Here is a 21,715-nt window from a genome sequence, read left to right as displayed (position 1 = left end):
CCTCCACTCAGCAGACTCTCCCGAGGTTTTTCTACAAGCCGGCTCTGTCATTATAGTGGGAAGCTTCCAGAGTGTTGGCTCTGAGGATTCAAGTCTAGTTAAGGAGGGAGTCCAATCAGTAAATCAAAAATTACAATACAGAGCGATGAGTACCTACGAGCATGTAGCAATAAAGCTACAAAGCTCTGGGTGACCCTATTATTTGTTTCTTAACAGTGACTTCAGTCCAAATGCCCCCGTTTCCAGTTCATTCTAAACATAATGCTGTTCTGTTGATTCTCAATCATGCCATCCAAATATTCTGACAGCACCTGTCACTTCATTTCTAGCATTCTATGGGTATTTCTACCAACCTCTGGGCGTGGAGATACTTCAGCCTAATACACTACAATCAGCTGCATATCTAATTAAATGCCACCTATACAGTCGCAAGGTCTTCCACACACGATATTGGACTTTGCATTTACAAACTGTGGCTGAGTATGCCCTGGGGCTGACAGCCCCTCAGGCAAAGAAAGGATGCTGCTTTAGGGGGGCCAGGTCCTTCCCCCTGCAACTTTTCAGGGCTCTGCCACCGCTCCACTACAACCCCACCTGTCACACACTTCATCCTTAAACCACGGATCATCAATGCCAGACCATCAACAAATCGATTATTCTTTGTAGATAATTTAAAATATATCGCAAAACTAGTATGAACTGTCAAAGCATAATCAACTAGTCAGACAAGCTTTTATAAACACTTCTCCAGCATCTCTACTACGTAAAGAGCTTCAACCCAGCCTAGTTTCACAGCAAAGAAAGATGTTCTTTAAAAAAAAAAAAAAAAGTTCATTAAAAATTAAGTTTGATGCCTGGCTAAGTAATTCCAAATATTCAGAGTTCCAGTGCTTTCTGTATAGAAAGGATGATCTTTTTGTTTTGGGTTTTTTGAATTTTTTTTCTTCTTTTTAAATAACCATGCTTTCAAAACGTCACTCCAAATTTTCAATGAAAAATAGTCTTCACTTGCTTTAGGATGCTGGAGAAAATAGTGGCCGCGGGGTTGAAAGTTGAGACAGAAGTCCCGAGTGTAAACTCTATCTGAACATGTGCGATACAGATTACGAGTGAGGACAGGGAGGCGAGTTTAAGAAGGAAAAAACACCACTCACACTCCCAATCCGGTCTGCAACCTGAGGGCGGAGGCGCTGGGCAAACCGACAGCCCCAAAGAAATAACATCAACTCCAGGGCCCCCGCCTCGGCCCGCATCACGCGCCCGGCGCCCCCTCCCCCAGGCCGGGCGGGATGGAGACGCGGCCTCCGGCGGCGCTGCCTCCCCCGACCCGCTCGGCCCGGTCAGGCCCCCGGCGCCGGACACCCGGGACAATTCCTCGGGGGCCGTCCCCGCGGACACCCCCGCACCCCCCGCCCGCGGGCCCGCCCCGCAGCGCCGGGGCTGCGCTCTACGTGGTGGCGCGGGAGGGGGACGACTCGGCCCCGGCGGGGGGACGCGGGATGCACGGCGCCCGCGCCCAAGCGGAGACCTCGCGGTCCCGCGCGCGGAGACGCGGGGCCCTCCGCCCCCGAAGCGCGGTGGCGTGTGGCGGAGCCCCTCGGTTACCTGCGGCGGCGTCGCTCCAGCCCCGCGCCGGCGCCGGCGCCCGCGGGGGGCCGAGGGGAGGTGGCGGCGGCCGGACGGCGGCGGCGAGAAGCTGCCACGGAGGACGCGCTGGCGGGTGCAGGGGGCGGTACCGGCCGGGGACGCGCGCGGGGCCCGGGCGCCCGCCGCCGCCGCTGCCTCGGGAGCCGCCTGGGCCGCTGCCGAGCCGGGCGGCCCTCATGAATGGACGCGGCGGCGGCGGAGGCGGCGGCGGCGGCGGTGGCCGAGCGGCGGGCGGCACGCGCAGACCCCGCCCCGCCGGGCGGCCACGTGACGCGCGCGCTCCGCCCCCTCCCGGCCCCGCCCCCACGCCGTTGCCCGCCCCTCAATCCCGCCGGCCTGAGCGCGTGAAGGCAGCGCGAGGCGGGGTGACCGAGCTGCTCCCACCCACTCCTCAGCTCCGAAGCTGCCAGGCCCCCGGCCTCTGGCCTCTACTGGGCGGGCCCCACACTTTCTTGTGCTTCGGGTAACTGGAGCGTTACTTTTTTTTTTTTTTTTTAAACAAAAACGTTTCTTCCGGTCCCCATGGCAACCCTGCGGAGCATCACGTACAACTTTTCATCAGCAATAGCGCCTCTGTTTGGTTACTTCTCCTCCCCTATTTTTAAATATAAGATCACCGGTACTGTATCATGGTTGCACACTGACCTTTTTTTCCCCAACCTATTATTACAAGTTATAAATGGAAGTGCATGTATTACTTCCAAATTCCAGTTAATTTCTCACCGTGAGTGATGTGCGTGCTACTTTCTGTAGCCTTGTGGTGACTGAAATAGTCTGCTATTCAGGCTGCTCTGTGAAAAACCCAGGCACCAGGAAATTTCTCTCTGCAGATGGAATATGGTTGACTGGGCTGTGCTGTGTGTGGAGGTTCTTCTGAAGGAAGGTGGGCAACCACTTCTCCCCACAGTTCCCGCGGTCTTTCTCTAGAGTTCAACCAAACCGCCCCATGCTTCACAAGGCCCTACAAAGACAGGGGATTTCACTGGCTCACGCACACTGGGGATTTTCCTCCTTTCAGTGCCTTTCACCTGGCTTCACATGTGAAATACAATTTTTAAAAGAGGACAGGAAATGGAGCTTTTCCTTTCCCTTTATGTTTCAAAGCTTTTTACTCAGATTTGGGAAATGGAATTGAAGTGAGAAGAACTTGATCTTCGGTTTCATCATCAATAAAATGGGACTAGGAATGCCTTTCTGACAGGATTATTTTGAAGATTACACATGATTACCTATCAAGTGCTTAATTTAGCTGAGCCTCTGGAACCTGAAACATTTTTTCCCACTTGGGCTCTTTCTATTTCTCTCAGGCTATGTTCACTACCTCCTGCCTCGGGAGGGAAATATTCTGCCAAGCTTCCTTCCTTCATTTCAACAAATCAGGAAACCCAGACATCCCTTTCCTTACTCCAAACAATCTTAGGTTTGATATCTCATTCTGCATGATTGGTTCACATCTCTAATATTTTCCTCATTCTCTGGTGTCTACCTGTTTATGCTACCACTTAAATAAAGTAGGGACTCATTTCTCATTGATGCAACTCGGTATTGCATGACATCCCTTCACTTCCTGCCCTGACATTTAGGAAGTGTATGGGGAGCCACCTAATTCCCACCAACTGCACACTGGAATGTCGGAAGAAGACAGCTCTTCCTCTCCTGTCCTCTGACACCCACCTTCCAGCTCCATGGAGAGGAATCTCACTCCATTAATTGTTCCCTCTTCCTCAACTCTGGATTCATCCCTCAGTATTAACAGGCTCAAGTTTCTTTCAGGCTATCAGTTTACCTCAGCACTTCCTTACCCAGCCAACCTACCTTGAAAGAGGGGGAGGCTTTGCTTCTTCAATGCAGTCTTGCTCCTGACCTTCCTCCACCTCCGAAACTGCTCAGCCTAATGGAAACAACCACCTCCGATTGCTAAATACTGCGGACAATTTCCAGGTCCCATCTTTCCTGACCTTGGAGGGTAAGATGCTGTTGACCCCTATTTTTTTTCTGGAAAATCCCTCCTCTCATCAGCAGGAGCACCTATGAGATCCACATGCCTGTGCTTAGTGGCTTTTGGCATCTCCACCAGCAGGACGGACAGTCACGGTTCAAGTTCAGGGCCATCTTCTAAGCTTCTTCAAACATGCTCCTCTGGAATTTCCTCCTCTGTCAGTGGCACCATCATCTGTTGAGTCACCCTAACCAGAAACCCAAGAGGGATTCTCGTTTCCTTCTACTCTCATTCCACATCCATCAAGTTGTGTCATTCCTACTTTCTAAAGCTCTCTATAAACTGGTCCTTTCCTCCACAAGTACTGTGTGGCCCACCTTTAGGGTGCTCCAGAGTTGTACAACCTTGTGGCTCACCCCTGCCCCCAGGCTCTCACCTTCAACTTTGTGGTCTCCTACAGGCAACTGCAAGCTGATCTCTCTGCCTTCTAGTCCTGCTCAGTTCCAAACACCCTCCATCCAGAATTGCAAAAGTGATTGGCAATCGTTGCCGAGAGGAAAAACTCCGTGTCCCCCCATCATCCAGCGTCTTTCCTTTTGCTCAAATGTTTTCTTCTGCAAAAGGATTTTTTAAAATATATTAACTTGTGTTTTTCTCCTTCCATTTCCCCTCTTTAATTCTCCCCTTTAAGAATGCACCCAGGAATTCTGCTGTCTTTTGTCTCAAAAAAGTTTGCTGATAGAGTGAAAAGCAGACATTGCCTGCAAGTCCCTTCCTGGCTTTTATTCCCAAAACTCTAAACCCATGGAGGAGTCCTAGTGAGAAGCCAGAGGGGCAGGGAGAAGGTGTATCTATGAGGGAACCTAGAAAAGGGAGAAGGAATTTCCTCAGAATAAAATGGAGTCTTCCAGCCTAGCGTTGGTGAGGGGCAGCTCTATTCCCTTCTCTGGTAGCTCCCAGGGGAGAGACCAGACCTTAGACAAATAGCTTTGTTGTTCAGCTTTCAGTTCTTCTGGGAAGACAAAGGCTCACCATCATTTCCTGAGCATCACTATTCGCACTGCAAGTATGAGGTAGTGGTCATTATCAATACCTATTTATAAATGAAGGAACTGAGGAACAGAGCAGATGAGCAACTTGCCTCAGGTCTCACAACTAGTAAGCAGTGGTGCTGGGATTTGACTCAAGGCCTGCTTGACTCCCAAACCTCTATTTTCTGTTCGTTTGGGAGTTTTTTGTTTTTGTTTTTTTAGGAGGTATGAGGACTCGAACCTGGGACTTTGTACACTGGAAGCAGGTGCTCAAACACTGAGCTACACCCACTCCCATCAAACCTCTATTTTTAACCACCAGTTCCCACTATTTTCCCTCGGTTGCCTCTACTGCCTTACCCCAGACAAGGTCTCTTTCCTCGTGCTCCTAAACTCTCTTATATAGACCACAACCATGGCACCTATTGCACACATAGTAGGTGCCCAATAAATATTTGATGAAAAATAAATGAGGATTCCCATTTCTAGTAATAAGCTCAGCTGGGTGTCTGCACCAACTCTCCCACAAAACAACAAAAACATTAGATAAAATATTAAAAATATAGAAGCTATCCATAAACCAATAAGGAATTATGAAATAGTACTAGGACCCAGTGAAGGCCAGACCCAAGGGGTAAACAGAGCCCAAAGTCAGCATTTCCTCGGAGGTTATTTGTTGAAACTAGTGAATATGAATATTGGTTTTTGCAGACTCAGGAAGTTTGGGGGATGTGGGGGTGGGGCAGAAGTAAAAGCCTAATGTCTGCACTAAATGGAAAGTTTAATAGAAGACTCAATAAAGCTGGGACCCCAAAAGCAAAATAATTGTATGAAAATAAAATCAATTTAAAAGAAAGCAAGAAATAAGAAAGACATATAAAACAATGAGACAGCAAAAGACAGTCTCAAAAAAGTGAAAACAATCTACAGAGAGAAAACTCATATCTGATAAGAGTTTATTTCTAGATTATATAAAGAACTCCTACAACTCAACAACAAAAACACAAACAAACCAATTTAAAAATGAACAAAGGACCAGAATAGACATTTCTCTAAAATAACCAATAAGCACGTGAAAAGATGCTCAACATCATTCTATGATGGTATCAGGAGATACCATGTCATACCCAACTAGGATGACAATTATTAAAAGACAGAAAATAACAAGTATTGACAAGGATGTAGAAAAACAGGAACCCTCGTACATAGTTGATGGGAATATAAAATGTTGTAGCCACTGTGGAAAACATTTTGGCGGTTCCTCAAAAAAAAAAATTAAACAGAGAGCACAGGCGCAAATGGCTGAGTAGGAAGTTTTACAAACTACTCCCTCCATAGAAAAATGAAAGAGCTGAAAAAAAGAGATTGGAATTGACTAGGTGGTAGCCCTGGAACCAGAATGAACATTTAGAGCAAACTGCAGGAACGTCAGAAGAAACAAGAGGCTGCCAAGAGCTTAGCTCTTGTAAGTAAAAGCAAAGGTCAGTTACCAGCACCCATGGCTCAGCTCCACAAAGCGGCTACGGAAATGGCTGTGGCAATGGCAATGTGGCCTGCGTCCTGGGAGCAGGCAAATGGGGCCAGGGCTGTCAGAAGAAACCTCCTCCTCTTGAGGTTGAAGTTGAGGGTCAAAGTCAGTCTGGGGGATCCCTGTGGGACCAGTGTGGAAGCTGGCCTCAGTTTCAGCCTTCTGGGCAGCAGCACTTCAGCCTCCCACCCGCATCCACGTGGACATAAAGAGCCAGTGTATCTTCTCCCACTATTTCTTTTTTCTTCTGCATGTGGGCGTTTTCTGGCCTGGCAGATCCTTAAAGACCCAGCAAAGGTTCTGGCGTTGGTTTCAGTGGTTTCCACAGCAGCAGCTTCTAGCCTCACACCAGTCTCTACGAGGACTTAAAGATCCAGTGCCCTTTTTCATTGACTGGGTTTCTTTTATTTCTTTCCCGTGTTGTTTAGTTTGGTGAACATCTGAGGGCCCAGAGTAGCTACTAGCCTTGGTTTCTCTCAGAAGCAGCGTTTTCTGGCCTTACACTACCATCTGCCAAAACATAAAGAGCCAGTATACCTCTTTTTCTTTTTCCTACTCTTTCATGCTTTTCAGTTTTTGTGGGGTTTTTTCCTTCTTCTTTCTCTGATTTATATTTTTGGGTCTGGCAAATCCTTGAGCAGGGAGTTAGGCCTAGGTTTCGAGCCTCAACAACAGTACCTTTTGGCGTCCCACCGGCATCAACAAGAGACTTGGAGAGGTGTTACACTTCTTTCCTGGTTTTGTGTGTGTGTGAGCATGTGTGTGTATGGGTATTTTGTCTGTTTGTTAGTGCTATTTTCTTTCTCTCTCTTTCCTTTCTTTTTTCCTCCTTTTTCTTTCTTTTTTTCTTTCTTGTTCTTAGCCTTACTGACAGAAGAGTGACAGAACTAGATTTCCAGAGTGACCACAAAATAATACTCAGAATGCCCAGTTCTCAACAAAATATTATAAAACAGGAAATATGTGACAGGAAAATATGACCCAGTCACAGGAAAAAAAATAATGTAGTGGAAAATATTTCAGAGTAAGCTCAGTCTCTGGAATTACTAATAAAAGATCTTGGAACAAATGTCAAAAATAAGATCAATAAACTAAAGGAAAACTTGGACAAAGAACTAAAAGAAATCAGGAAACCAAAATAAAAACAAAATAAGAATTTCAATATTGTGATAGAAATTATAAAGAAGCAGCAAATGGAAATTCTAGAACTCAAAAGTATAGTAAATGAAGTGAAAATTTCAATTGGGAGTTTTAGAGCAGATTGGAGGAGGCAAAAGAAAGGATCAGCAAACTTGAAGACAAGAACTTTGAAATATTCCAAGCTCCGGAGCATAAAAAAAAAGGAATGAAACAGAGACTTAGGAACCTCTGGGGCACCATCAAGTGCCAATATATGCATCATAAGAACCCCAGAAGAAGAGAGGGAGAAAAAATGCTAGAAAAAATACAGAAAACTTCCCAAATCTGATGAAAATATGAGCCTACAAATCTAAAATACTCAAAAACAATAAGCAGAATGAACCCAAATGGATCTACACATTGTGGCCAAACTGTTGAATGTCAAGGACAAAAACACAATCTAAAAACAGCAAGAGAAAAGGGATTCTTAATAAGATTAAAATCTGATTTCTCAAGAGAAACTATGGAAAGCAGAAAGCAGTGGGAGGATATATTTAAAGTACAGAAAGAAAGAAAAAACTGTTGTCCAAGAATAATATACACAACAAGACTGTCCTTCAAAAATGAGGGAGTAATTAATGAGGGACAAACAAAAACTGAAGGAGTTCATTACCACTAGACCTACTTTACAGGAAATACCACATTGAAAGGAAAGAGCACTAGACAATATCTCAATGCTGGATGAAGAAATAAAGATCTCTGGTGTAAGTAAAAATATAAGTGAAAATAAATACCAGTGTTACTTCATTTTTCATTTGTAATGCTGTCTTTTACTTTTTATAAGACTTCAAAATCAAATGCATGAAAACAAATGTAAATCTATGTTATTGGGCATGTGATGCATTTGTGACAAGAATAATATAAAAGGGAGGCACAGAAGGATATAGGTACAGAGTATGTGTGGGCTATTAAAGTCAGGTTGGAATCAACACAACCTAAATTGTAAAAGATGTAATCTCCGTGGTAGCCATAAGGAAAATGTCTTGAAAAATCCACACAAAAGGAAAGGGTATATATTTCCAAATGGCTCATACTAAAAGATCATCTAAACAAAAATCAAGGCAGTAATGGAGGAAAGGAGGGACAAAATGTATAAGAACTTGGAAAAACAATTAGCAAAATGAAAGGAATAAATCTTGCCTTATCAGTGATTTCCTTAAATGTAAATGGATTAAAATCTCCAACCAAAAGGCACATAAAGAAACATAGTCTACCTATATGCTGTTTACAAGAGACTTATCTTAGATCCATTGATACAAGGAAGTTGAAAGTGAAAGAATAGAAAAAATATTTCATGAAGGCAGTAATCAAAAGACAGCTGGGGTACCTGGCTATATTAGTATCAGACAAAATAGACTTTAAGTAAAAAACTATTACAAGAAACAAAGGAGGACATTATGTATCAATAAAATGGTCAATTTAACAAGATTTAACAATTATAATAGCAGAGTGCCCAATACATGAAGCAGACATGGACAGAATTTAAAGGAGAAATAGACACTTCTACAGCAATAGTTAGAGATTTCAATACACCACTTTCAACACTGGATAGAACACCTAAACAGAAGGTCAATAAAGAATGAGAGGGCCTGAACAAAGCCATACATCAAATTGATCTAACTGACATATATAGAATACTTCACCCAACAATGGTGGAATACACTTTCTTTTCAAATGCACACAGACCATTCTCTAGGATAGATTATATGTTAGGGCACAAGAACAGTCTCAATAAATTTTAAAATATTGAAATCATAAAAAGTAACCTCTCTGACCACAACAGAATGAAGATAGAAATGACTAACAGAAGAAAAATGGAAAGTTTGTAAATATGTGGATATTAAACAGCACACTCTTAAACTACCTATGGGTTAAAGAAGAAATTACAAGGGAAATTAGACCATACCTAAAGACAAATGAAAACAAAGATACAACTATCAAAATTCATGGGATACAGCAAAAGCAATACTCACAGGGAAATTTATAACCATAAAATGCCTATATTAAAAAGGAAGAACTATCTCAAATAACCTAACTTTACATCCAGAGGAAATAGAAAAATAAGAGCAAAGTAAACCCAAAGTTAGCAGAAGAAAGAAAATAATATTAGGGTAGAGATAATGAAAGAGAGAATTGGGGGAAATAATGAAGAGAATAAATACAACAAAAAGTCCTTTGAAAAAAATAAAATTGACAACTCTTAGCTAACTGACCAAAAAAAGATGCAAATAACTAAAATCAGAAAGGAAAATGGTGATACTACTACCAACATTAGAGAAATGAAAAGGATTAAAAAAGAGTATTATGAACAATTATATACCAACAAACTAGATAATCTAGAAATAGAAAAATTCCTAGCAATGTCAGTTACCCAAATTGACTCAGGAAGAAATAGAAAATGTCAACAAACCTATAACAAGTACAGAGATTGAATCAATAATCAACAATCTTTCAGGCAAGAAAAATCCAGGACCAGATGTCTTCACAGATGAATTCTACTAACATTTAAAGAAGAATTAATACCAATCCTTCTCAAACTCTATCAAAGAATTCTAGAGAATGGGACACTTCTTAATTCATTTTTTTTTAAGATTTTTTTTCTCTCCCCTTACCCCCCCTCCAGTTGTCTGCTCTCTGTGTCCATTCGCTGTGTGTTCTTTTGTGACCGCTTCTATCCTTATCAGTGGCACCAGGAATCTGTGTTTCTTTTTGTTGTGTCATCTTGTTGTGTCAGCTCTCCATGTGTGTGGTGCCTTTCTTGGGTAGGCTGCACTTTCTTTCGGGCTGGGCAGCTCTCCTTACAGGGTGCACTCTTTGCGCATGGGGCTCCCATACGTGGGGGACACCCCTGCGTGGCACGGCACCACTTGCGCGCATCAGCGCTGTGCATGGGCCAGCTCCACATGGGTTAAGGAGGCCCAGGGTTTGAACCACAGACCTTCCATATGGTAGGCGGACGCCCTATCCATTAGGCCAAGTCGGTTTCCCTTAATTCATTTTATGAGACTAGCCTGATACCAAAGGCTTGCAAAGACATCACAAGAGAAATTCACAGACCAATTTCCCTTACGAATATAGAGGCACAAAATCTTTAACAAAATACTAACAAACTGAATTTAATGTTATTTTAAGATATTTCATACCAGAACCAAGATTCATCCCAGAAATGCAAGGGTGGTTCAACATAAGAAAATATATCAATGTAATATACTATATGTATAGAATGAAAGCAAAATGCCACATGGTTACTCAATAGTTTCAGAAAAGGCATTTGACAAAATACAGCACCTTTCTTGATAAAAAACATTCAGAAAAGTAGGAATGTAAGGGTACTTTCTCAATATGATAAAGGTTATTTATGAAAAACTCATAGCTAATATATTCACTGGTGAAATACTGAAAGCTTTCCTCTAAGATCAGGAATGAGACAAGGATGCCCTGCTCACTTTCAATACTGCTGTTCAGTATTTCACAGGAAGTTCTTGGAGAGCATTTAGGCAAGGAAAAGAAATAAAATGTACCCAAATTGGAAAGGAAAAAGTAAAACTATCTGTTTGCAAATGACATGATTTTATATATAGAAAATCCAAAGGAATTCACAAGAAAACAATAGAACTAATAAATGAATTAAGCAAAATGAAACGTTACAAGATCAATACAAATAATCATATTCCTATACACTGAACACTCTGAAGAGGAAATTAAGAAAACAATTCCATTTACAATAGCACTTAAAAGAATAAAATATCTAGGAATAACTTTAAGGATACAAAAGACTTGTGTACTGAAAATCACAAAATGCATTGCTGAAAGAAATTAAAGAAGACCTAAATAAATGGCAAGACACCCCATGTTCATGGATTGGAAGAGATAACATTGTTAATATGTCACTATTACCCAAAGCAATATAAATTCAATGATCCAATCTCTATGAAAATTCCAGCAGCCTTTTTTTTAAGAAAGAGAAAAACCAATCCTCAAATTTATGTGGAAATGCAATAGGCCCCAAATCGCCAAAACAATCTTCTAAAAGAAGAACAGCGTTGGACGACTCACACGTCCCTCTTTCAAAATGCTTTACAAATTGACAGTAATTTTAACTGCGTGGTACTGGCACAAAGATAGACAGATCAGTGGGACAGATTTAAAGTCCAGAAATAGAGCCATATGTCTATGGACAATTGACTTTTTAAAAATAAAAAATCCCAAGCCAACAGATGAGATTTTTTGCACCTTTAAAATACCACAAATGGGTCTTAGGAATCAACTGGCGTCTTCTGTTTTCATAGTTGGGCAACTTTTAGATCTTATTCATCAACCTGCAGAACTCTTCCTTTTCCAGAGACATCCAAACGCTTGGTGATGTCCTTGTTTTTAACTAGTGTGACTTGCTGAATTAAAGCAGTGAAATTTGATACAAGTTCAATGTCATTTCCTTCAAGAATTAAATCACCTTTCTGGGCCTCAGATACTAAGCAAGCAATGCCTAGCCTCATCTGAACCCTGTGTATATAAATTTTGGATTTCAGCTGGAGACCGACTCTCCTGAACAACAATGTTGGTGGGGACGTGAGTAAACTCAGACCTCATCTTGTAATGGAAGCTCAGACTAACACCCTTGATCATGTTCTGTACGTGACTACCACAAGTGTGAATTTCAGTCAGTTCCTTTCTATTTCCCCATTATTTTTCAGCCCAAAGCCTCTTCTTTTTCTTTCCAAGGGGATTAATTTCTACGTTGCTGGGATTGAAGTCCCTCTGCAGGGTTCCTCTGGGATCCCTTCTGCATGATGCTGACGTTTTCCGGAATGTTGATAGTCTGGCTGCTGAGAATAGTCTTCATTTTTGAAGATGTGGCAAGAAGCTAGCCAAATGATTTTTAACAAGAATGTTCAGTACATGCAGTGAGGAAAGCATTGTCTCCTCCACAATGATGTTGGAATGTAACATTCTTTGTGATCTATAACTTTAATTTAAAAAGTGTAAAAAAAAAATGATGTTGGGAAAACAGAGTATGCAGAAGAATGAAGTTAGATGCCTACCTCACAGCATACACACAAAATCATTGCTAAATGGATTGAGGACCTAAATATAAGAGATAATGCTATAAAACTCTTAAAAGATAATACATGGGAAAATCTTCATGACCTGGGATTCTGTGATGGATTCTCAGATATGACACCAAACCCACAAACAACAAAAGAAATGAGATAAATTTGATTTCATCAAATTTAAAATTTTTCACAGCAAAGGACATTTCAGGGAAATGAAAAGATAGCCTACTCAATAGGAGAAAATTGTTTCAAACCATATATCAGATAAGGGTTTAAATATCCAGAACATATAAAGAACTTTTACAATGCAACCAAAAAGACAAATAACCCAATTTAAAAATGGGCAAAGGACTTGAAAAGGTACTTCTCCAAAGAAGAAATACAAATGGCTAAGTACACATATGAAAAGATTCTCAACATCATTAGTCATTAAGGAATACAAAGCAAAGCCACAGTGAGATACAATTTTACACTCACAAAGATGGATTTTTTTTTTAAGGAAAATGGCAAGTATTGGAGAGGATACAGAGATATTGAAATTCTAGTACATTGTTGGTGGGAATGTAAAATGCTGTGCCACTGTGGAAAGCAATATGGCATCTCCTAAAAAGTTAAACACAGAATTACTATTTGACCTGGCAATTCCACTCTAGGATTTCACTCTAGAGAGTGAAAACAGGGTCTTGTAGACCAGTGTTTACAGCAGCATTATTTACAACAGCCAAAAGCTCAAAACAAGCCATATGTCCATCAACAAAGGAATAAATAAATAAAATGTGCGTACAAAAATGGAATATTATTCAGGCATAAGAAAAGAAATGAAGTTATGAGGCATGCTGCAACATGGAAGAACTTTGAAAATATTGTGCTCAGTGAAATGAGCAAGACACATAAGGACAAAAATTACCTGGTATTACATTCACAGAAGAGATTACTAGAAATAGCAAATTCACAGAGACAGAAAGCAGATTAGAGGTTACTGGAGGAGGAGAGATGTGGGGTTGGGGAATGGAGAACATTTGTTTATAAAAATTTAAATAGGAAAACGGACTTTGGCCCAGTGGTTAGGGCGTCCGTCTACCATATGGAGGTCCGCGGTTCAAACCCCAGGCCTCCTTGACCCGTGTGGAGCTGGCCCATACGCAGTGCTGATGCGCGCAAGGAGTGCCGTGCCACGCAAGGGTGTTCCCCGCGTGGGGGAGCCCCACGCGCAAGGAGTGCGCCCGTGAGGAGAGCCGCCCAGCGTGAAAAGAAAGAGCAGCCTGCCCAGGAATGGCGCCGCCCACACTTCCCGTGCCGCTGACGACAACAGAAGCGGACAAAGAAACAAGACGCAGCAAATAGACACCAAGAACAGACAACCAGGGGAGGGGGGGAAATTAAATAAATAAATAAATCTTTAAAAAAAAAAAAATTTAAATAAAATAAATAATTAGAGTGAAAAAGTTAAACATAGAATTACCATATGACCTAGCTGTTCTATGTCCAGGTATATGTCCCAAAGAATTGAAAACAGGGACTCAAACGAATACTTGTACATTTATGTTCATAGCAGCTCACGAGATTTACAATAGCCAAAAGGTAGAAACAACCTACAAGTCTACTGGCAGATGAACAGATTAAAAAAATGTGGTATGTACATACAATTGAATATTATTCTGCCATGAAAAGGAATGAAGTTCTGATACAAGCAATAGCATGGATAAATCTTGAAATCATTATGTTGAATGAATTAAGCCAGGCAAAAAAGGACAGGTATTGTGTAATTCCACTTATATGGAATCTCTGGACTAAGTTTTGATAGTGGATGGTGGTGATGGTAATATAACATTGTAAATGTAATTAATACCACTGAATTGTGCCTTTAGAAATGGTTAAGAGTGGGAATTTTGTGTTGTAGTATATGTTACCACAGTAACAACTTTTTAAAAAGATAGACAAAAACACAAAATTAGATGGTAGAGATAAATCCCAATATATTACAAAATAAAACAAATATAAAAGGACTACCAGCTCGTGGCTAAAAGTTTTAAGTTTCAACCAAGATGAAGCAAAAACAAGCACAAGTAAAAACCTTCATTTAGATACTGTTGACAAAGGAAGCATCAGGGAGCAGATGTGGCTCAAGCAGTTGAGTACCTGCCTCCCACATGGGAGGTCCCAGGTTCAGTTCCTGGAGCCTCCTAAAGAAGACAAAAGACAAGCAGACATTAAGCAAAAACAATGAGCAAACAGGTGAGGGAGCTGTCTTGGGGTGGGGGGGAGGAAAGAAGCATCAAAAACAAAGAAATATTTTTTAAAACACAGGAAAGGAAAAGGGTGGACAACAACCAACTTTAAAACAAAGAAAGCTAATGTTATGATATTAATATTGGATAAAATAAACCTTATGATAAAAAGAATTTTTAGAGATAAAGAGGATTACAACATCTTCAATTGTCCAGAAAGAAAAAAACTCTTACAAATACTTAATAAAGTAGCCTCAAAATAAAGTAGCAACTGATAAAAGTACTTAAAGACATTGTTAAAAACAGTGTGTTTGATCACAATGCAATTACACCAAAAATCAATAAAGAAAAAAGATAACTAGAAAAACTCATGGCTCATGGAACAAATCTTCCTAGATGTGTGAAAATATTTAAATACTTCTTATCAAATATTTGATGCTATACATCAATCGGGCCTACCCGATTGGTAATCGGGCCTACCTGTAGTTACAGGGAACTACCTGTTACAGGTAATCGGGCCTACCTGTAGTTACAGGGAAATTTATAGACCTATCAGCTTATGTTAGAAGAAAAAATGTTTGAAATATAAAGGACCAAAAGCTAGAAAAAGAAGAGCAAAATAAAGCCAAATAAAACGGAAGGAAATAATAAAGATAAAACAAGAAAATAGAAAACAGACATACAATAGAAAGGGCCCATTAAATCAAGCACTGGGTTTTCCAAAGACTAATAAATTTTACAATCCTGTGGTAAAAAACAATTGAGGCAAAAAAAAAGAAGGTGCAACCATGTGAGGAATAAAGGAAAAATGATGCAGAAGTGTAAAATATGAGAATTCTGTGACATTTTTATGGCAGTTAATTTGAAAACTTAGACAAAGTAGAAAAATTCAAGGAGTAACCAGAGTAGATCCATAAGCATTAGAGAATTTGAATCTGCTGTAAATATTTTCAGCAAAGAAAAATCCAGCTGAAAACAGTAACCAGTGACTCCTACCAAACACTCAAGGAATAAATTTCCATCTCCTACAGCCTATTCTAAAGCATGGGAGAAGAAGGGTCAGTCCTCAAACTCATTTTACATGGCTGTCACAATCTAAAACCAAAATCTGACTAGGAGTATGAGAAACAAAACTTTCAGGCCAATGTCACTCATACACATAGAAAGGAAAGTCCCAAACAGAGTTTTAGCACATTGAATCTAGCATGATAATACATCACAACCAAATTGGTTTATTCAGGAATATAAGGTTAGTTTAACATTAGAAAATCAATTATTGTAGTCATCACATGGAAGATTAAAGGAGAAATGTCATAGGATTATCTCAGTAGAGGCAGAAATAGCTTTTGATTCATTTAGATGAAAAATCATGGAAAACTAAGAATATTTGTCTTGATGAACGATATTTCCAAAAACTAGAGAAAATATCATAAGTAGACATTCCTTTGAAAATGGGGAACAAGATAAGTGTGCTGCCAACTCCACTTCTATTCCGTATTGCCCTACAGGTCCTAAGTAGGGGAATAAGGCAAGAAAAAAAAATAAAATGCATGAAGACTGGAAGGGAAGAAATCACAATGACATGACTGTGCATGTAGGAAATTCAAAAGAATATATGCGCAACTTATTGAGATGATTGTGAGAGTTCAGCAATGTTGCCAGATACAAGTCATTAGCATTCATATACGCCAGCAACAAAAAGTACGAAAGGAAATTTTTTGAAAGACATCACGTATAATGTTAGCAAAGACTAAGGTTTCTTAGAATGAATCTAATAAAATATGTGCAAAGTCTGTATAAAGAGAATTATAAGACTTCATTGAAGACTACAAAGAGGATCTAATTAGAGAAATACCGTATTTATGGCTAGAAAAACCCAATGTCATAAAAATATTAATTCTCCACAAATTGATCTGTTGATTAAATGTAATATCATTCCAAGCCCAGATGTCGCTTCTTCAAGAAACTCTTAAAGAAGAACTTTGAGGAATTACCTTCCTGCGTACCAAGCCTGTAGAGATAAGGCAGTGTGGTACTGGTACAAGGAGAGACAAATAGATCAATAAAGCAGAGCAGAGACATAAAATAACAAATATTGCATGAGCCTATTTACATAAACTATCTAGAATAGGCGAATTCATAATGACAGAAAGTAGATTAGAGGTTACCAGAACCTGGAGAGAGGGGAAATTGGAGAGTTATTGCTTAATGGATAAAAAGTTTCTGTTTGGGATGAAGAAAATGTTTTGGTAATGGAAGGTAGGGATGATAACACAGCATTGTAAAAGTAATTAATGCCACTGAATTGTACACTTAAAACAGTTAAAATGGCAAATTTTATGACATATGTATGTTATTACTATATTAAAACACAGAACAAAAAACACTACAGTAGTGAGCCCAGAGACAGATCCAGCACACATATAAACTTGATGTAGGGTAGAGATGGTGTTACAGATAAGTGGGGAAAAGATGGACTTTTTAACAAAGGATAAGGAGGCAAGTGATTAAATACATGGGAAAAGTATATTTGGACCCAATTTTTACACAATATCCCCAAATCGGTTTCATTTCAATGAAAGACCCAAATGAGAAAAATAAAATTGCATTGCTCTCATCATTTTGAGACGATAACCTCCCCCTCCTCATTTTACCATTTCTGGAATTGGGAGGAATCTTATCAATGGTATCTTAGGTTCAGTGTTATTTAATAGCAAACTTTTAGAAGACACTATAAGAGAATATGTTAATAAATTCTTGGTAAGGAAAGATTCCTTAAGACACAAAAAGTACTAACAAAAGGAAAAAACTGATAAATTTAACAATATTAAAGTTAAATGTTCCTTAAAAGAGACCATAAAGAGAGTAGAACAAAACAAAAACAAGTAGAATCCTAGAAGGAAATATTTGCAATATACATATTCAACCAAAAATTCAAATTCAGAATATATTTTTTAAAACTCATCAATAAGTAAAAGTTCTAGCAAGAGAAAAATGAGCAAAGAAGAGGAATTTGACAACAAATGGTACAAAAGCATAAGAACAAACACAAATGGTACAAAAATAGGAAAAGTTGTTAAATTTCCTTCGTAAAATGTAAATTAAAACTGAGACACCATCCATCAGATTAAATTAAATCAAAAAGTTGTTCAATGCCAAGGGTGTGAAGTAACCAACCAGAACTCATGCACCCTGCTGGTTGGAATGTAAATGTGTAACAACTTTAGATATTTGGTATTATCTAGAAAGTTGAACAGCACATCCATGAAGACCCAAAAGTCCAATTTAAGCATATGCCCTCGAGAAATTCTCGCACAAGTGCACTCAGTCTTTATGGCAGCCTTGCTCAAAATTGCAAAGGGCAAGAAACAATCTGATATTCACCAAAGATAGAATGGAGAATTATATTGTGGTGTAATCATATAATGAAATACTATACAATTATAACAACCTGGCTGAATCGCAAAAATAAAATGTTGAACAAAGAAGCAACGGAAGAATAAAGTATGATTCTATTAATGCTATTCCATAAACAGGTCACTCTAAATGATATATATATTTCATTTTTTATTATCTTTTTTTTTAAGATACATAGATCACACAAAATGTTACATTAAAAAATATAAGAGGTTCCCATATACCCCACTCCCCACATCCCCCACTCCTCCTACATCGACAACTTCTTTCATTAGTGATACATTCATTGCATTTGATGAACTCATGTTGGAGCACTGCTACAGAGCATGGATCATAGTTAACATTGTGGTTTATACTCTCTCCCAGTCCATTCAGTGGGTTATGGCAGGATATAGAATGTCTTGCATCTGTCCCTGCAATATAATTCAGAACAACTCTTAAGTCCCCAAAATGCCCCAATATCACACCTCTTTTTCCCTCTTCCTACCTTCAGCAATTCCCACAGCCACTGTCTCCACATCAAGGATATAATTTCTTCCATTGCTAGAGTCACAATAGTTCTATAGTAGAATACCAGTAAGTCCACCCTAATCCATCTTTTATTCCTCCATCCTGAGGACCCTGGGATGGCAATGCCCACTCCACCTCTAACTCGAGAGGGGGCTTAGATCCCACATGGCTGATGGATGGGATCTAAACAATATATTGCTTAAGAATGAAAGAGAAGGTGATAAAGATGGTAAAAAAAAAAAAAAACAGGGAAATGAGTAACAAACTTCATAACAGGATTTCCTTTGGGAGGGAGGGAAATGGTACCATCTGGAAGGGCAATCAGGCATTTCTGAGGTAGGGTAATAGATTCCTGGCCTGGATGATATGTACCTAAGTGTTCATGTACGTTTATTTCACAATAAAAATTAAAATAAATGAAGGCCTAGTGGAAAATGAATTTATAAATGAATACATCTCTGTATTAAAAAATAACACTGTTTGAACCTATAAGCTTTCTAAGTTTACCTTCATCTCTTGTAAGACAAACTTAGTGCCTCTTACAATTTCCTCGACATGCAAAGAACGATTTTTTTTCAATAGTTGCACTGCAGAGTTTGTCCTGCAGTAAATCTTTCTAAATGACAAAGAAAAAGTTACATGAAATGGGCCAGCAATGCAAAAGGAAATAGTAGGCGCAAGGAAGCCACTGCAAGTCACTCACAATCTCTCTCTCTCCAAATCAGACCATCTTGGTTTGTTTTCTTTTAAATTGGTGGTTAGAACTCTTAGTCCTGGGAACAGAGACTCTTCCGGTCATTCGATGGACTTTTTTTTAACGTCCCCTGGACACGTGCTGCCGGGGACATCAAACAAGAGACCTTGGGAATGGGAGGACCAGTGAGTGGGAACGGCCGCTGGAGCAGAAACCCCCCGGAGTGGCCTGGGCCCCGCGTCCCTGCTGGAATCCCCCTGGTGCGGGCAGTTCCTCCTGTGGACTGAGAGTCAGGACGGGGGCACGGCCAAGCAGGCAGACCTCTCTGCAGGAGACCTTCCTGAGCTCACGCTCCGTCATCCAGGGGTCAGACCCTCTCAGAAAAGAATGACCCCATCGGAATTCTCTCACCTTTCCATTCCATTAGGTAGTTTAGAGAAAAATATGCTCTGTACATTCTGTAGAAGGAGGATTTGACCACCGGCGCCTTGAGATTTTCCTGCTCCGACAGTAACACAGCCTGCATTTTACATCATAACCAAAGGCAACGGTAATAAAAAATTGTAGAAGCGACGGAGGGAAGGAGAGATTTTAAAAGGCACTTACCTAAGAAGGACAGTGCCCGCTGGCACGTTTGAAAACCCTCAGTGATTCAAGTGTTGTGAGACGAAAGCCTAGAAAACTTTCCAGATGTGAATATTAACTTTCTTGGGCTTCCTGATTGCTGTTTCAGCAGCTACCGTTGGACTTTCTTTCCAGACCAGCCACTAATTTGAATGGAATGTCTGACTTCTGCAAGCTGCACTTAAGAAATGTGTTTCCAGGGTATAGCTGGTCTTGTTAAACCTTTCCAGACAGCTTCAGAAATCATCCCGTTTTTCACCTCAGTATTTGGGTGTTTGTTCTACATAATGATCCTTGATGATGTGAGCAGTCTGCTGTCAGGAGAACTAAATCTTATTAGGGTAGGGAAGTGAATCCATTTCAGCACAGAGCTAACAGTTCCTCTGTCTTCCTTCTTTTTGCTTTGCCCCTCCCACCTCCCTCCCCAATGAAAGCTCTTCTAACTAAATTAATTTCCTTGGCCACAGAAGGTGGTGGTTGTTTTTTTTTAAATCTCTCTACTCCGTATTTCCCTAAACGGTTTACTGATGTTAGACACATTTTTCCCCCAAGATTACCAAAACTGGGGAGAAAGCGTATGCCTTTGTAGTTTATTTTCTTGTTGGAAATAGAGTTCGGTTCTCATGAGGAGATTCTTTCATCGTTCAGTAATAATCCCCAGAATTTATGAAATAAATGCTCAGGAACTTTAGAGTACAGTGTAGTTATATGAATTAATTAGCTACCCTATGGAGAATCCCCTTGGGCTAAATACTTACTATGCACCCTCCAAAAACGTTTCTAAGGAAAGAGACTACATTTGAAGACAGGATGGCCCAGTTGGTGAGTATTAAGTTGTGGGTGGAGAAGAATGCAACACTTGTTTCAGAGAGCACAGAAAGAAAGAAGAGCAACAGCCAGAAGAGGGATTCTCAACAGTTTCATTGTTGGAACAACTGCCATCCCCACCCCTCCTTCACCCTCAGCCAACCCCATTTTACTCCAGGCTATAGCCCAGATAAAGAAACTAACAAACTGAGGAGTGGCATGGAGGGAAATGATAAGATAGAAGCCTAGGCACACAATGAGGAATCAGCTTTAACCACTGAACAAGAAACAAGGGCAGATTTGTGGGGGAAGGAGGAGAGTGAGCTAGAAGGACCCCTTCCCCATTACTGGGGTTATCATCTCCAAATAACTATCTTCCTTTGCCAATTTCACTTTTCCTCAAACTTTCTGTAATTTTCCTGTCATCCTGTGTCAAAAAAAACAGTTCTGTGCATTTGCAGTCTGGAAGCAGATGCAGCCCAGGCTGGGGAACATTTGAAGTGATCCCACAAAAGTCTGAAGAGAATTTGTACAACTGGGAATGTGGAATGTACACAGGAAACAAATACTTGGCCTGCTATCCAGTTTTCTGACTGGAGTCTAAATTTAGATCATGGTATAGGGCATAAATAGACCTGAAAATCTTTTCCGCCTGGCTTACATCCCTCTGTCTCTTCTATTTATGCCTCAGAGAGGAAGTTTTATTTTGTTTCTGTTGTGGAGATGCAAGACTCCAGAAAAGCAGGGCCCCTGGCTTTCACCTCACTTCCGTGAGTTTTCAAATTCGCTTCTGGGTTGTACTGAGTGAAGCCTCATAATAGTGTTTGCTAAAACTTTTGCCCATATCACTTTTATTTTTTTTCAAGGTTCATGTATGTTATAGCATGTATTAGTACGTCATTCCCTTTTTTTTTAAGATTTACTTATTTATTTATTTCACACACACATACACACACACACCCCGCCCCCCAGTTGTCTGCTCTCTGTGTCCATTCGCTGTGTGTTCTTCTGTGTCTGCTTGTATTCTCATTAGGCGGCTCTGGGAATCAATCCTGGG

At 40.3% G+C, this 21,715-nt stretch overlaps 1 protein-coding gene across 2 annotated transcripts in view; it reads right to left on the bottom strand.

The window, feature by feature from the left end:
- Positions 1-20,272, bottom strand: part of LPIN2 (lipin 2) — a 121,803-nt gene extending 101,531 nt beyond the window's left edge. The window contains exon 1 of one of the 2 annotated variants that reach the window (XM_012517969.4): positions 19,834-20,272. The gene's annotated coding sequence lies outside the window, so the exon portion shown is untranslated. Of the gene's footprint in view, positions 1-1,605; positions 1,913-19,833 lie in introns of those variants that run through there. The other variant, XM_058277491.2, reaches the window with a different exon arrangement.
- Positions 20,273-21,715: the final 1,443 nt, after the last annotated feature.

The sequence above is a fragment of the Dasypus novemcinctus genome, chromosome 16 (genome assembly GCF_030445035.2).
Source record: "Dasypus novemcinctus isolate mDasNov1 chromosome 16, mDasNov1.1.hap2, whole genome shotgun sequence".
NCBI classification, from domain to species: Eukaryota; Metazoa; Chordata; class Mammalia; order Cingulata; family Dasypodidae; genus Dasypus; species Dasypus novemcinctus.
Note: the sequence above shows the minus strand (reverse complement) of the source record. Positions and strands in the feature narration are given on the sequence as shown.